Consider the following 14,029-nt stretch of genomic DNA (forward strand, 5'->3'; position numbering starts at 1 on the left):
ATTGAGAGATTTAATGAATTTTTTAAAAAATAATAAATAAAAACTTTTATAAATACTTTTACAATAAAATCTCACAAAACTATTAAGAGATCTGCTTCAAAGTAAGTCTTACCAAACTATTTGGTGACTTTACTAATTTTTTTAAAAATAAAAAACCTTAATAAATTCGACGACGAAACCATTTTAGGGTGGGACACTAGTCTCTATAAATACTCCTGAAGTGAGAGAATTATCTTAAATTACCCCCAAATTATTGGGACAATTTTAAGATGAATTTTCAATATTTAATATTTTGGTAAAAGCATAAACACTTTTTAAAGCTTGGATAATTTGAAATCAAACTGGTACCATCTTTTGGATGGACATTATAGGGTGCTATAACCTTTCTCACACGTAATCGTGCTTTCGAAGCTAGAATTTGGTTTTGTAGATAAGATCCAATCAGGTGACCAATCACACCTTAATAAAAAAGATTAGTGGCAACTCCTTTTAATCTATGTCTAGCTGTAGGTCCACGGATCTATACATTATGATGTTTGATGACTTTGCTGGGGACATTAAGAGTCATGCTAGTAAACAATTTCTTATTATCTAAGCCTTGCTTAATAAATTTGGGATTATGTTCTCTTTTTCCTATTTACTTCTTTTTCATATTTGTTTATTATTATTATATATATGTAATTCATTTGCATATGCATAACATAAGCTCTCCACCCGAGCTCTACCTTTAAGAAAAAGTGAAGTATCTATGCCCTTGTGAGATTTCATGTCTCCGTATGGGCATACAAAATACTCCCACTCAAATTAAACCCTTTCTGCTTGTAGCCTATGATGGGTGAGGATCGAGGTATTATACTAGTCTGTGATGGACAATTATGTAAGAAACAATTTGGGAACCTTCTAGAAGTAATCCAAGCCACATATAGTTAACCTTAAGGGTTCGAGCCTAGGTATAGTCATGCCTTCCCTCATGATAAGATACATGATTGGATGTTTGCTTTACTATTGTCCTTTTTTATATATAATTGTATACTAACCCTGTATGTTGGTCTTTGTATATTTTTACTAACCCTTTTCTTTTATCATGCATTCACATCATTAGATTTATGGCAAGGAATATTTGCCATGAAATAATTTTTAACAAGAAAAATCTTAGTTACATCCATGAAAAGCCTAGTTAAGTCCTTTACTAGCCTAAAAATAGAGTCTAAAAAGTTGAAGCTTGCAAACAAAAAGCTAAAAAAAAAAAAGTCTAGACATTAAAACAAGAAAAGGATGGATAGAGGAGTTTGTGAATTGATCTTAACATGACACAATCATCCACTAATCAAGAATTGGCCCAACTCTTACAATAAAACAAACAATTGCAAGCAAGACTATAAGAAATGGACACAATGCTCTTTGAAGACCAAAAGTATATCAAGATGCTAAATAGAGTAATAGCAAGAATTAAAGCACAAACGAAGGCCATGACTAAAGAATGTCAGCAAATGAAAGAAGCATATGTGAATAAACATAACCAATTAAATTTTTTGTTTAATCGAATCATTATGGCTATTTACAAAGCCAAGGACATGGTAGAAGTGATTGAAAAATGGAAAGCAAAGGTGCTACCAGTGGGAGCAAATGGTCAAAAATTGATAGATTTTCTTAATGAAGTGCAAAGCCAATATCGATGAGCTATGGATCTTTTTTCTTAGTAGTTCTAGACTTTTCATGGATGTAATGTTAGATTTTGTTAAAAGTGACTTTTTAATTCAATAAAGATTTTCTTTGATAACAATTGTTATGTGATAAATTCTCCTTATTGCATTCATGCATTATGTTTTGCATTCATTCTCATGCATAATTTGATAATTCCATAAACATCATCTTAAATTCGAACATTGAGAAAATCAAGGTTCGAGGATAGCTTAACACTAGTATTATACCTGAGTTAGAGCAAAGGAGATGGATCAAGATAACGTAAATCACTTCGAAAGGTTGGAAAAGACTCGAGAGATAATGGAGGGTAAGTTAGATAAGATCCTTGAAGCTTTAGAAATGATGAACAAAAAAAAAAGAGTAGAAAAAGACACCTCACATCAAGATACTGAATCATTATATCCTTTAGGCTTTGGTGCACACCAAACCCAAACTGCTCTAAATATCCAACTAAAAAACCATATTTTTGAATTACATAATATGTTATACACCCAGTCAGGGAAATGTTTAGAGTTATGTCAATCCCGTCTTCACTGAAAAAGCAGATAACCTATCTAAATTCTCAAAATTGATGAGATAAAAGAAAAAGTAAAATTACAAATAGCTATACCTTTCGAAGATTCCAAGATCGATTGAGCTATGAGCATGATTAAAGAAAGATTACGGGCTATAGAAAGCATTGATTATTATGGATCCATGGATGCTGTCAATTTTTGTTTGGTGCCAGATGATGTAATTCCTTCAAACTTTGAGAAGTATGACGATACTAAGTGCCCGTTACACATATTACAATATATTATCATAAGATGGTAGCACATGCTAGTAATAAAAAGCTACTCGTGCATGTATTTCAAGATAGCCTAATCAAGTCTACTACAAGGTGATATGTTCAATTGGATAGGACTCAGATAAAATCATGAAAAGATTTGACTTGATCTTTCATCAACTAATACCACCACATCATGATATGGCTTTGATCGTCTTTCATTACAAGGAATGGAAAAAAAAGCTTTTAAATCTTTTAAGGAGTATGCCTAAAGGTGGCAAGATGTCACTACTTAAATACTACCTTCTTTAATGGAGAAAAAAATGATAGTGTTATTTGTAAGTACTTTAAAGTCATCGTATTATAAGAAGATGATAGGGAACGCAACTAAAAATTTTACTGATATGGTGATTTCAGAGGAGATCATTAAAAATGCAATCAAGAGTGATAAATTGGAAAAAATAAAGTCTTCTGCTGCTAAAAAAAGTCAAAAAAGAAGAAAAGTGAGACTCAAGCTATGAGTTTCAATAGACAATAATTCAGAAACTACCTTCAGCTGATCTATCCCACATACTATCTTATTATGAGTCATTTTCTACTATAGTTTACTAATTAACTATATGACCATCTTATCCATCCACAGCTAGGCATTTTGTTTATTTGACTACCCCAACAAATGGTGTGCGAAAATCTCAAAATTGAGAAAAGCCTATATTTGGTCTTATTTTCATAAGCTACACAAAACTGTGCCAAAAGCTTGACAAAAATCACTTGATTACTCCCGTTCTTACAAAATAACTTAAACCTTCTTATCCCAAATGGTATGATTCCACTGCTTAGTGTGACTATCATTATGGGATAGCTGGCCATTCTACCAAAAATTGTATCCTTTTGAAATATAGGGTGCAAAGTTTGATAAAAAAAGGGCTAATAAATTTTAATACTACTGGAAACACAATATCTAATGTTAGTAGTAACCCATTACTCGATCACTTAGGGGCATGATTTTGAGAAGGCTGATTGGAACTGATTGTCATAGATTTCATCTTATTTTTCATAATTTTAATAAAGTAACATTTTTGATGCATTTTCATGATATTCTTATTTTGTGTGAATCCCTATTATTCGCTTTTACTTTCTCTTACATTTTTTCCATATCCATTCTTTAATTCCAAATAATGAATGTTTAGATAGTCATGATGATAATTTAAGATTTGATTTTGAAAATATCATTCGACGATTGGATTGATAGATAGAGATTATTGGGACTACTGAATAAAAAAAAGGTAAATCTGATGAAGAATCTTAAAAGGGATACAATATATGATCTTTATAATTATTCATTCACAAATCTGCTCTTAGTTAATAAATATTTTTCATTGAGAGTATTCCTATTCGAAATGAGAAATGGTCATCTTTCTTCTATCCTAAAAAAAAATAATAATAAAATTATCCTTTGCTATCCCATTTGAGCCTATTAAAATTTTTTTTCGAAGAACCCTAACTAAAGATCACCCCCACATTGGGGGATAAAGTCAAGAAGTTTGTTTACCCTTAATAATTTTAAGGGCATAGCCCTTTTATGCTCAATTTTTCTTGAAAAATGGTGAAAAGAAAAGAAAAAATAGAAAAATTAAAGAGAATTTGATAGGGTAAAATGTCAATGTGCTCTACATGAAGAAATGATCCCTATTTTGATTACCTTTTAAATATAGTTTGGGCTTGTTTCATCCATTTCTTTCATAACCCCATACCTTAGCCTACGTTATGTCCCTTAAAAGTCTATTTTGATCAAATGTGAATAGTTAATTTAGAGATTCATGAATTGAATTAAGATAGATTTACCATTAGATTACTTGAAAATTTAAACAAAGTGTCAACGGTGGATAAAAAGAATGAGAAAGAGGTATGCAAAGAAAAAAAAAGACAAAAAAAAGTAAAAAGTAAAAAAAAAAAGAGAAAAATGAATACTTAAACTGAAAACCTAAAAAGATGGTTTAGGTAAAGATGAAAACTTGAAAAAACAACTTCATGTGAAGGTCCCAAGAATGAGGATGCCGATTGGCTTAAAAACTAAAAATATTGATAAAATATGTTTTTGAAAGAAAATTTTGAGTTGGAGTTTAAAATTATCTAAACAATTATTATTTTGGATATTGATGTCCCATTTGAACAGTTAAAATATTCTACCTTTGTTCACTTTCGACCATATTTTTTTTCAAGACCCATTTCTCTTTACTAAATGAACATCCCTTAAACGAATTAAGAAAATGTATCATATTTGTCACTAATTTGAATTATGGTAAATAAATGAATAAAAATATTCATAAAGAGTTTTTTATTCTTTTGAAAGAAGTCTAAGATGAGACAAGTGAAAGAAGCCTAAAAAAAAGTGACACAAGTGACCCAATGATAAATTTAGTAATAAATTGGTTAACATGACTAGTGAATCATGACCAAATGAAAAGAATAATATGGATCAGTTGATAAAATTTATTTTAAGATGCTAAAAAGTTGAGAAGGAATACATGAAATGGTAGAGTTTTGAGAATCCTATTACCACAATTGAAACTTCATGGCATTGATTTAATAACATCTGCACTACATACATTGTGTTTACATTTGCATCATAGATAGGACATGCATTTGTATCGTTACATTATCACTTATCATTCATTTTTTATCTTAGCTCGGTCCAGATCATTTTTTTAACATGCAATTTTATCTTAGTTATTCATTTTTAACCTCAACTCTACCTTGGTCACTTCTTTTCCTGACTCGTGATTTCATCCTAGTTATTCATTTTTGACCTTGACTTGGTTCTTGTTACTTTATCTTTTACACTCATAATTTTATTTCGATCATTCGATCCTGGCTTAGTCCAAATCATTTTTCAGACTCACAGTTTCATCCTAGTCATCCGATCTTGGCTTATTTCAGATCATTTTCTTGACTTATGATTTTATCTCATTTATTCATTTTGACATCGACTCAGTCTTGGTCTCTTCATTTATTGACTCGTGATTTTGTCCTCGTTATTCATTTTTTATCTCGACTTGATCTTGGTTGTTTTATCTTTTAGACTCACAATTTTATCCCTTTCATCTGATCTGAACTCAATCTAGATCATTTTTTAGACTTACAATTTCATCCTATTTATCCAATCTCAATTTAGTCTAGATCATTTTCTTGACTTATGATTTCATCCTGGTCATTCATTTTTAACCTCAACTCGATCCTGGTCACTTCTTTTTCTAGAGTTGTGGTTTTGTCTTGGTCATTTGATCTTAACTCAGTCTAGATCATTTTACAGACTTATGGTTTTATCTCAATCATCTAATCCTAGATTAGTCCAAATCATTTCCCTAATTATTTTAATCTCGACTCAATCTAGATCATTTTTTGACTTTTCGATCTTGGCTTAATCTAGATTGCTTTTTCAGACTTGCTGTTCGGTCTTAATCATTTTTGCTTATCGATTTAATTTTTATTTTTAGGAACAAAGTGGATGTCTAGGTCTTTGCATCATCTATGTTTAACAAGGATATGCAAAAAAGAGTAGCTGTAAACACCCATTTGTATTCGAGGGCAATTGGATCGATTTTGGTCTCTGATACTATTTTTGCCATTGTTTTATTGCTATAGTATAGTATATTATATTATATTGTATATATTATTATCATATTATATTATGTTATTATACTCTCATTATGATTATTATTAGTATTATTATTATTTTATCCTTCTTTCTTTTCTTGTTTTGATTGGTCATGAGAATTAAGGAAACTGAAATCTTAAATTCCATCGGTGGTTAAAGAATCAAATCAGAGTTTTAATTCCACCCAGACAAATTAGCAAGGATATAACCTAAGATTATGCTCAGGCAGAATCCAGTCTCAAGATTCAAGCCTGGATTAATTATGCTTGATCCATAAAATTTATACTAAAAGGGCCTATAAATTGGGCAAGATACCACAGAACAACACATGGTTAATTTTAAAGGTTGATTTTTAGAGGAAGGGAAAACTTGGTTACTCTAGAAGTAGTTTCTAGGCAGTAGGGAGTTTTTGAGATTTTGATTCTGGGTTAGGTTTGAATCTTCTAGGTCTAGATTGAAGCTTCTAGGTTTAGATTTAAATTTCAAGGATTAGGACTAAGTTCTGGAAAGATTCTAAAGAAATCTGGAAAATCTGGGAAGTTTCTAGGTTTTTTCTGGGAAATCTGAGTTTTTGGACAAACACTTAAATTTTTTGATGAATTTTTCAGTGGGATTTCGGTGATTTTTTCAGAAATTGATGAACTTTTTCAATTTTTGGTAATGTTCTTGGCTAGGTTTTAGAGAGAGATCAGAGCATTTTCTAGGTAGAAAGAGAAAGCAAAGATCTTTTGATGCAAAATGTTGAAAGGTGGTTTAATAGCAAACCAAAATGACAACGTTTTGGAGGCCCTCAGATCGGTGCATAACCCGTTGACCCAACTGCTGATCCGCGTGCTAACCTGACTTGAATCACAAGTTTTCTTTTTTCTATTTTTATTTTATTTTTTGATTTCATTTTCTTTTCATATATTTATCTTATATTTTGATTTTTATTTTATTTTTAGTTTTTTTATTTTACTAGTTTTATTATTTATTTATTTTCTTTAAGTAATTTATTATTTGTTAAATATTTTACAAAATAAAAAAATTTCTTTTCTAAGAAATGACAAAAAAAGGATAATTAAAAATAAAAATAAAAAATTTGTAATAAATTCATGAATTCTACCAAACTATTGGAGAGTTTTCATGGATTCAAATTTTATGAAATCCACCAAACTATTAGGAAGTTCCATAAACAAATTTCAAAAAAATAAAAAAAAATAATTTTATCCTCCAAACAATTGGAGGATTACTTTTTAAATTAAATATTACCAAACTATTGGGAAGTTTAATGAATTTTTTAAAAAATAATAAATAAAACTTTTATAAATACTTTTATAATAAAATCTTACCAAACTATTGGGAGATCTGCTTCAAAGTAAGTCTTACTAAACTATTGGGAGACTTTACTGATTTTTTTCGAATAAAAAGCCTTAATAAATCCAATGACGGAGCCTTTTCAAGGTGGGACACTAGTCTCCATGAATACTTCTGAGGTAAGAGAATTATCTTAAATTACCACCAACTATTTAGATAATTTTAAGACTAGTTTTCAATATTTAATATTTTGGTAAAAGCATAAATATTTTTTAAGGCTTGGATAATTTGAAATCAAACTGGTACCATTTTTTGGATAGGTGTTGTGGGGATATTATAACCTTCTTCATATGTAACCATACTCCCGGACCTAGAATCTAGTTTTATAGATCAAATCTAATCAAGTAACCAATCACACCTTAACAAAAAAGATTGGTGACGACTCCCTTTAATCCATGTCTAGTGGTAGGTCTATAAATTTATACGTTATGACACTCATGATTAGAAAAATAGAATAGAAACATAAAATACACTTATATAACCCTCCCATAAAAAAAAATCATAACATAAATGTTAAAAAATCAAATGTTTCAATAAATTTTAACAAATAATGGTTTTAAAGAACATGAATAGCAGAAAATCAAAAGACATGAATCCATATAAATGTTATGCAACCAAAAGTCTATTAGATTTTATATAATAAAATTCAAAGATATTTTAGAATTTATGTAAAAAAGACTTGACATTTATTGTAAATTAAATGTTTGAAATAAATAATAAAAATACAAACACTAAAAAAATACACTAATTGACTAAAAAACAAACTTGAAATAACAAATAAAAAATCATAGATTATGATTATAAAATTAAAAATTTTATGAAAATGTAAACAAAACAAAATAATTTTCATAATTAGTGTTATAACGTATAGATCCGTGGATCTATCATTAGACATAGACTTAGGAGTCACCACCAATCTTTTTTGTTTAAGTGCGATTAGTGACCTGACTAAATTTGTCCCATTTAAAAAAAGGTCCCAAGATTGACTTAGATATCTTGAAATAGTAGATTCTAGTCCACAAAACCAAAGTTTAAGTTCGAGAGTATGGTTACATGTAAGGAAAGTTATAACACCCTCACTGTGCTCATTTGAAAGATGGTATTAGTTTGATTTCAAGTTATCTAAGCCTTAAAACATATTTATAATTTACTAAATAATTTTAATATTGAAAATTTTTCTTAAATTACTCCAATATGTCGGTAATAATTTAAGAATATTTCCTCACCATATGAGTATTTAAGGAGATTATTTATTATGCTTTAAGAAGGCTTCGTCATTGGATTCATTTAATTTTGCTTATAAAAGTAAATTTTTATAAACTTGGTTTATAGTCAGAAATATCCTCTAATATATTGGTAAGATTTTTTATCGAAGATTGTCTTTTAATATATTGGTAGGAAAAAAAAAGAAAATACTATTTTTTTTATTTTATTTTTTCAAAATTTATTTTTTATAAAAAATTATAAGACTTTTCAATATATTGATAAAACTTTATTTTGAAAATAAAATATTAGTCATCCAATCTGCTGGTAAGGCTTTTTTTGAAAAATTTTAAAATTTATAAAGTTTTCCAATATGTTGGTAAAACCTTATTTTTTAAAATGATAGCCCTTTAATCTGTTGATAAGATTTTTTATTTAAATATGTTTTATAAAAGTATTTAAAATAAATAAATAAAATAGGTAAATAAAATAAACATATAAAATAAAAGTAAAAACAAAGATACTTAAAATTGGCTTGGCTTGGCAGTTGAGAATTGCATCTCGACTCAGGCATAGGGATCAATACGGCTTGGCACTCAATTAGGGCACGACTTGGCTCAGAACAAAAAGGATGTGAGTTAGAATCAAGTTACATTGCGGGTTTGATCGCCTTTAAAGAAATATGCGGATCTTTAGTTAAATGAAATGATGCGTTTTGGAGCACCTTAAGAGCAACAAAATTTTTTTTTCAGTTTTCAAATCTCCACTCTCTCTTTACCCTTTGATTTTTGTAGCTTCTCTCTCTAAAGGATAATGTGGATGCCGAGAACTAGAAAATCTCATTGGGAAATTCAACATTTACCAAAAACTTCAACTGAAAATTCATAAAACCTAAAACATCCTAAAAAATCTGAGGAAAACCCAACAAATGACCTAAAACTTGATTCACAACCCAAAAATTCCCTGCAAACCCAAAAAAACCCAATTGAACAAAGAACCAAACCCAAAAAACCCAGAATTAGAACGAATCCAAAACCCAAAAAAAACCTCTGATATTTTTTGTATAATTTATCCTTGTAGCTTTCTCCCTTTTCTATATGCCTTTGAATGATTTCTATAAGTGTTTCTCATAAGAAATTTTAGGGTTTTATTATCAAAGATTGAATTTGCCATTAAACAGATTCAATCCAAATCAATGCTTAATTCTCTTATTTAATTATGGTCAATGTTTTTCTGATCGTGTTTCCAAATTTAAGAAACTTTGATTTTTGAATTGATCTTCTAAAAAATTTTTGATTTCATTTCCTTTTTTAAATTAATTTTTATTAAGGCAGTAAAAAATAGAAATGCAATTATAAAGTGGGCTCTAAGTCTTGATACCAAAAGGAACCCATTCTAGGCTTAAAGCCAAAAATCAGTTTAAGGCCCCATTATTACACACCAATTTAAAGACTCGATAGACATTTCGAAAGCTTAAAAAATCCAAATCAAAATTCAATTATGGGCTCTGAATGAAATGAGGTATTTATAATTGGAAAAAAGTATATAATAGAGACGTGAAATGCACTAACATAACCTTTTCATAAAAAAAATGAAAAACCATAAATCAAAAGAAAATAAAAAATGTTAGAAAATCAAAAGTTTCAATAAATTTTAACAAATAATGATTTTAAGGAACACTAATAGGAGAAAATCAAAAGTTATGAATCCATATAAATATTAGATAATTACAAGTTTATTGGATTTTATGTAATAAAATTAAGATATATATATATATTTAGAATTTATGTAAAAAAGTTTTGACATTTATTACAAAATATTTGAGTTTTATATTATATATGACTTTATATAATAAAATTAAGAGATATATGTTTAGAATTTCTATAAAAAAGATTTGGCATTTGATTTTTATATTATATATGATTATGAACTTATTTTGGCAAACAAAAATGATGAGGCAAATAACATTACTTTATTTCTTTATTGCAGCAATTTGTTTCAATAAATGGTTCCGTCTAGGGTTGGCAGCTCAATTCGAGCTTGGTAGGTTTCAATTCGACCCGACCTCATAAGATTGATTTTTTTTTTTTTTGAAAATCAGGTTTCGAGTCAAGTCGGGTTGGGTTCGGGTTTTAGGCAAATTCAACTCAATATTATATTAAAAATTATTTTTTAATTATTTTTTTAATTTTTTAATTATATGTAATTATATATTTATATTTAAAAAATATTTTATATTTTAAAAAATAATATTTTATTAATTTCAAGTCAGATCGGATCGGATATGGTTTATATAATATTGGGTAATGTCGAATTCGAGTATAAAAAAATTTTAAAAATTTTGAATCAGATCAAATTCAAGTTTTATGATTATGAAATCGAATCGAGTTCGAGATAAGTAAAAATCTGTCTCGACTTGACTCGTTGTCAATCCTAATTCCGTCCACATTTAAATTGATTTTAGGATGGTGGCCAAAAGTTTCAAAATGAATTTGGGACAGCCTTTGGAGGCAACTATTTATTTGTTCTAAAAATTTTATCTTTATTTATGGGATTAACTTTGGGACATAAGAAATCCTTTAAATATGAGATTAATGATATCGCCATAAAGTTGAAACCAAATTTATTAAAGTTCAATTTTGTTTCCTTAAAAAAAAAAAGTTTCGATTATGCTGACAATCCTTAAAAAGTCAGTCAAGATATTTTATTTTTATATATTATATAATATGTGTTATTTTTTAAAGAAAAAAATGGTTTCAAATTTATGATTAACTTTTGTCACTAAAAAGTTATGTGCGAAATATTTTTCTTTTCCAAAGAAAGAAGTGCTAAATATTTTTACAAGGTAACTTACAAAAATTCATTATGTAATTAAGGATAGAATGAATATGTTGATGTGATTTGAAAAGTGATACTTAAACTTAAATTGAAAAGATGAAAAGAGATATAATGTAAAATTTATTAATTTAATAATTAAGTTACAGAGTAGACAATTTGTTATAAATTTTAACATTAGATTAACAAATTTGTTGTTTTTATTTTTTTATTCTTCCTATAAGTAAAACCTAATTTTTATGAGAAATATTTTTTGTTGATTTTGAAACTAACAATGTTTACCATTTTTCTTTTTTTTTTTTTTAATGCCTTGTCATTATTTCCTCTATTTTCATTTTTGTTCTCTAACAATGTCATATATGTCAATTTTCTTTTGGTAAAATTAACTTGAAAATTATAAAAAATATATTTAAGGCAGCAAGTTTATTTGGCCTATTCCGAAGATATGAGGTATATTTTTTTAATTTATCTTATTTTATATGTTAAATCATAGACGTAAAAGTAAATCACAAATACAACCTTGCTTATAATAAAAGAAAGTGTGACAAATTCTTAAAGGTTTAGGTCTTTTATTTTAGGATGTTGGTGGATTATACTTAAATATTATTATTTCTCTTATTATTCTTTTGCTGAACTTATAAGTCTCACTTGTGTTTTATATGAGTGCTTGTGTACTTGAATTCTTTTTCTCCTGATAAAAAAAATTGACAAATTTCAATGTATTAATAAAATAAGACCATTGAAAAGCTTATAAATAAGAATTTTAATTTTATTGAGAGATTTTCACAAGTTTATTTGATTAATAAGATTTATTCAATTTATAAATAAAAATTCTAATTTCTAGTAAATTTTTTAATTATATTTAAAACTTTTATTAAATTCATTTATTTAATAAATAAAAAATAATTGAAGTTTGTATAAATTTTTTTATTTGAGAGTTTAATCTTTCATTAATGTTAAAATCTATAAACTTTATGTTAATATGATATATTTTGCATGTAAAAAACACTTTACATGTTAATTATTTGTACAATTGCAATTATATGTTCAATATATAACTATTATTTAAAAATAATAATAGTTTAACTAAATAAAACATTTTTTTATAAAAATTTTAAACCTTTTTGTTTCTCTAAAAAATAATTAATTCCTTCTTTTAAATAACTTGATGAGTATTTTTAGTGCATTAGTGAGTTCATTTATTACTTTAATGCCATTATTTATTACCATCACTGTTTTTACAAATATATTTATATTTTTTTGAAATTTATGTGATTAAAAAATAAAAAGAAAGGGGAAGGTAGCTATTAAAAATGCTTTGTGTCCGTGTCTTACCAACTCTTACACTACACACGTGTCGTCTTCCGAAGAATCCAACCAATCCCATAATTAAAATATTTTTGTCTTTTTCGTTATTTCACACTTAATTAATCCTCCAAAAAAGAAACTAAATCCAAAATTAAAATTATTTTTTTGCCGAAAAATTATTTCCAAAAATATTAAAAATAAAAAAAAAAAGAAAATGTCAGACAAAATGCAGAGAGGGAGTTAGTAAAATAAAAAATAATGATGAGGGTTAAAAAAATAAAAATAAAAATGATTTGAAATTATAATATTGAATTAGAATTAATTTTTTAATAAGATATAAATTAAATTTAAATATTAAATATATATATATATATATTAGATTTAAATTTAGTTTTGAATTAAAAATAAAAAATAAAAAAGAATTAAATTTATATTTTTATTAATTTATATATTTTAAATTTTTATAAAATAATTATTTTATATTTTATTAATTTTATATATTTATATTTTTTTGAAATTTATGTGATTAAAAAATAAAAAGAAAGGGGTGGGTAGCTATTAAAAATGCTTTGTGTACGTGTCTTACCAACTCTTACACTACACACGTGTCGTCTTCCGAAGAATCCAACCAATCCCATAATTAAAATCTTTTTGTCTTTTTCGTTATTTCACACCTAATTAATCCTCCAAAAATGAAACTAAATCGAAAATTAATTTTTTGTCAAAAAATTATTTCAAAAATATTAAAAAAAAAAAAAAAGAAAATGTCAGACAAAATGCCGATTAGAGAGGGAGTAGGTAAAATAAAAAATAATGATGAGGGGTAAAAAAATAAAAAAATAAAAAATGATTTGAAATTATAATATTGAATTAGAATTAATTTTTTAATATGATATAAATTAAATTTAAATATTAAATATATATTAGATTTAAATTTAGTTTTGAATTAAAAATAAAAAATAAAAAAGAATTAAATTTATATTTTTATTAATTTATATATTTTAAATTTTTATAAAATAAAATAATTATTTTATATTTAAATTTATTTAAATATATTAAAAATTATATTAAGATAATATATATAATAAAAATTTAAATTTAAAAAATTAATGAATTAAATCGAATTAATATATTTTCATTAAAAAATTAATTTTCAAAAATTTTTAATTCAAACTCAAATTGAAATTTACGAATAGGGC

Source organism: Durio zibethinus, chromosome 17 (assembly GCF_047325235.1).
Source record: "Durio zibethinus cultivar Kanyao isolate XHJ-2024 chromosome 17, ASM4732523v1, whole genome shotgun sequence".
NCBI classification, from domain to species: Eukaryota; Viridiplantae; Streptophyta; class Magnoliopsida; order Malvales; family Malvaceae; genus Durio; species Durio zibethinus.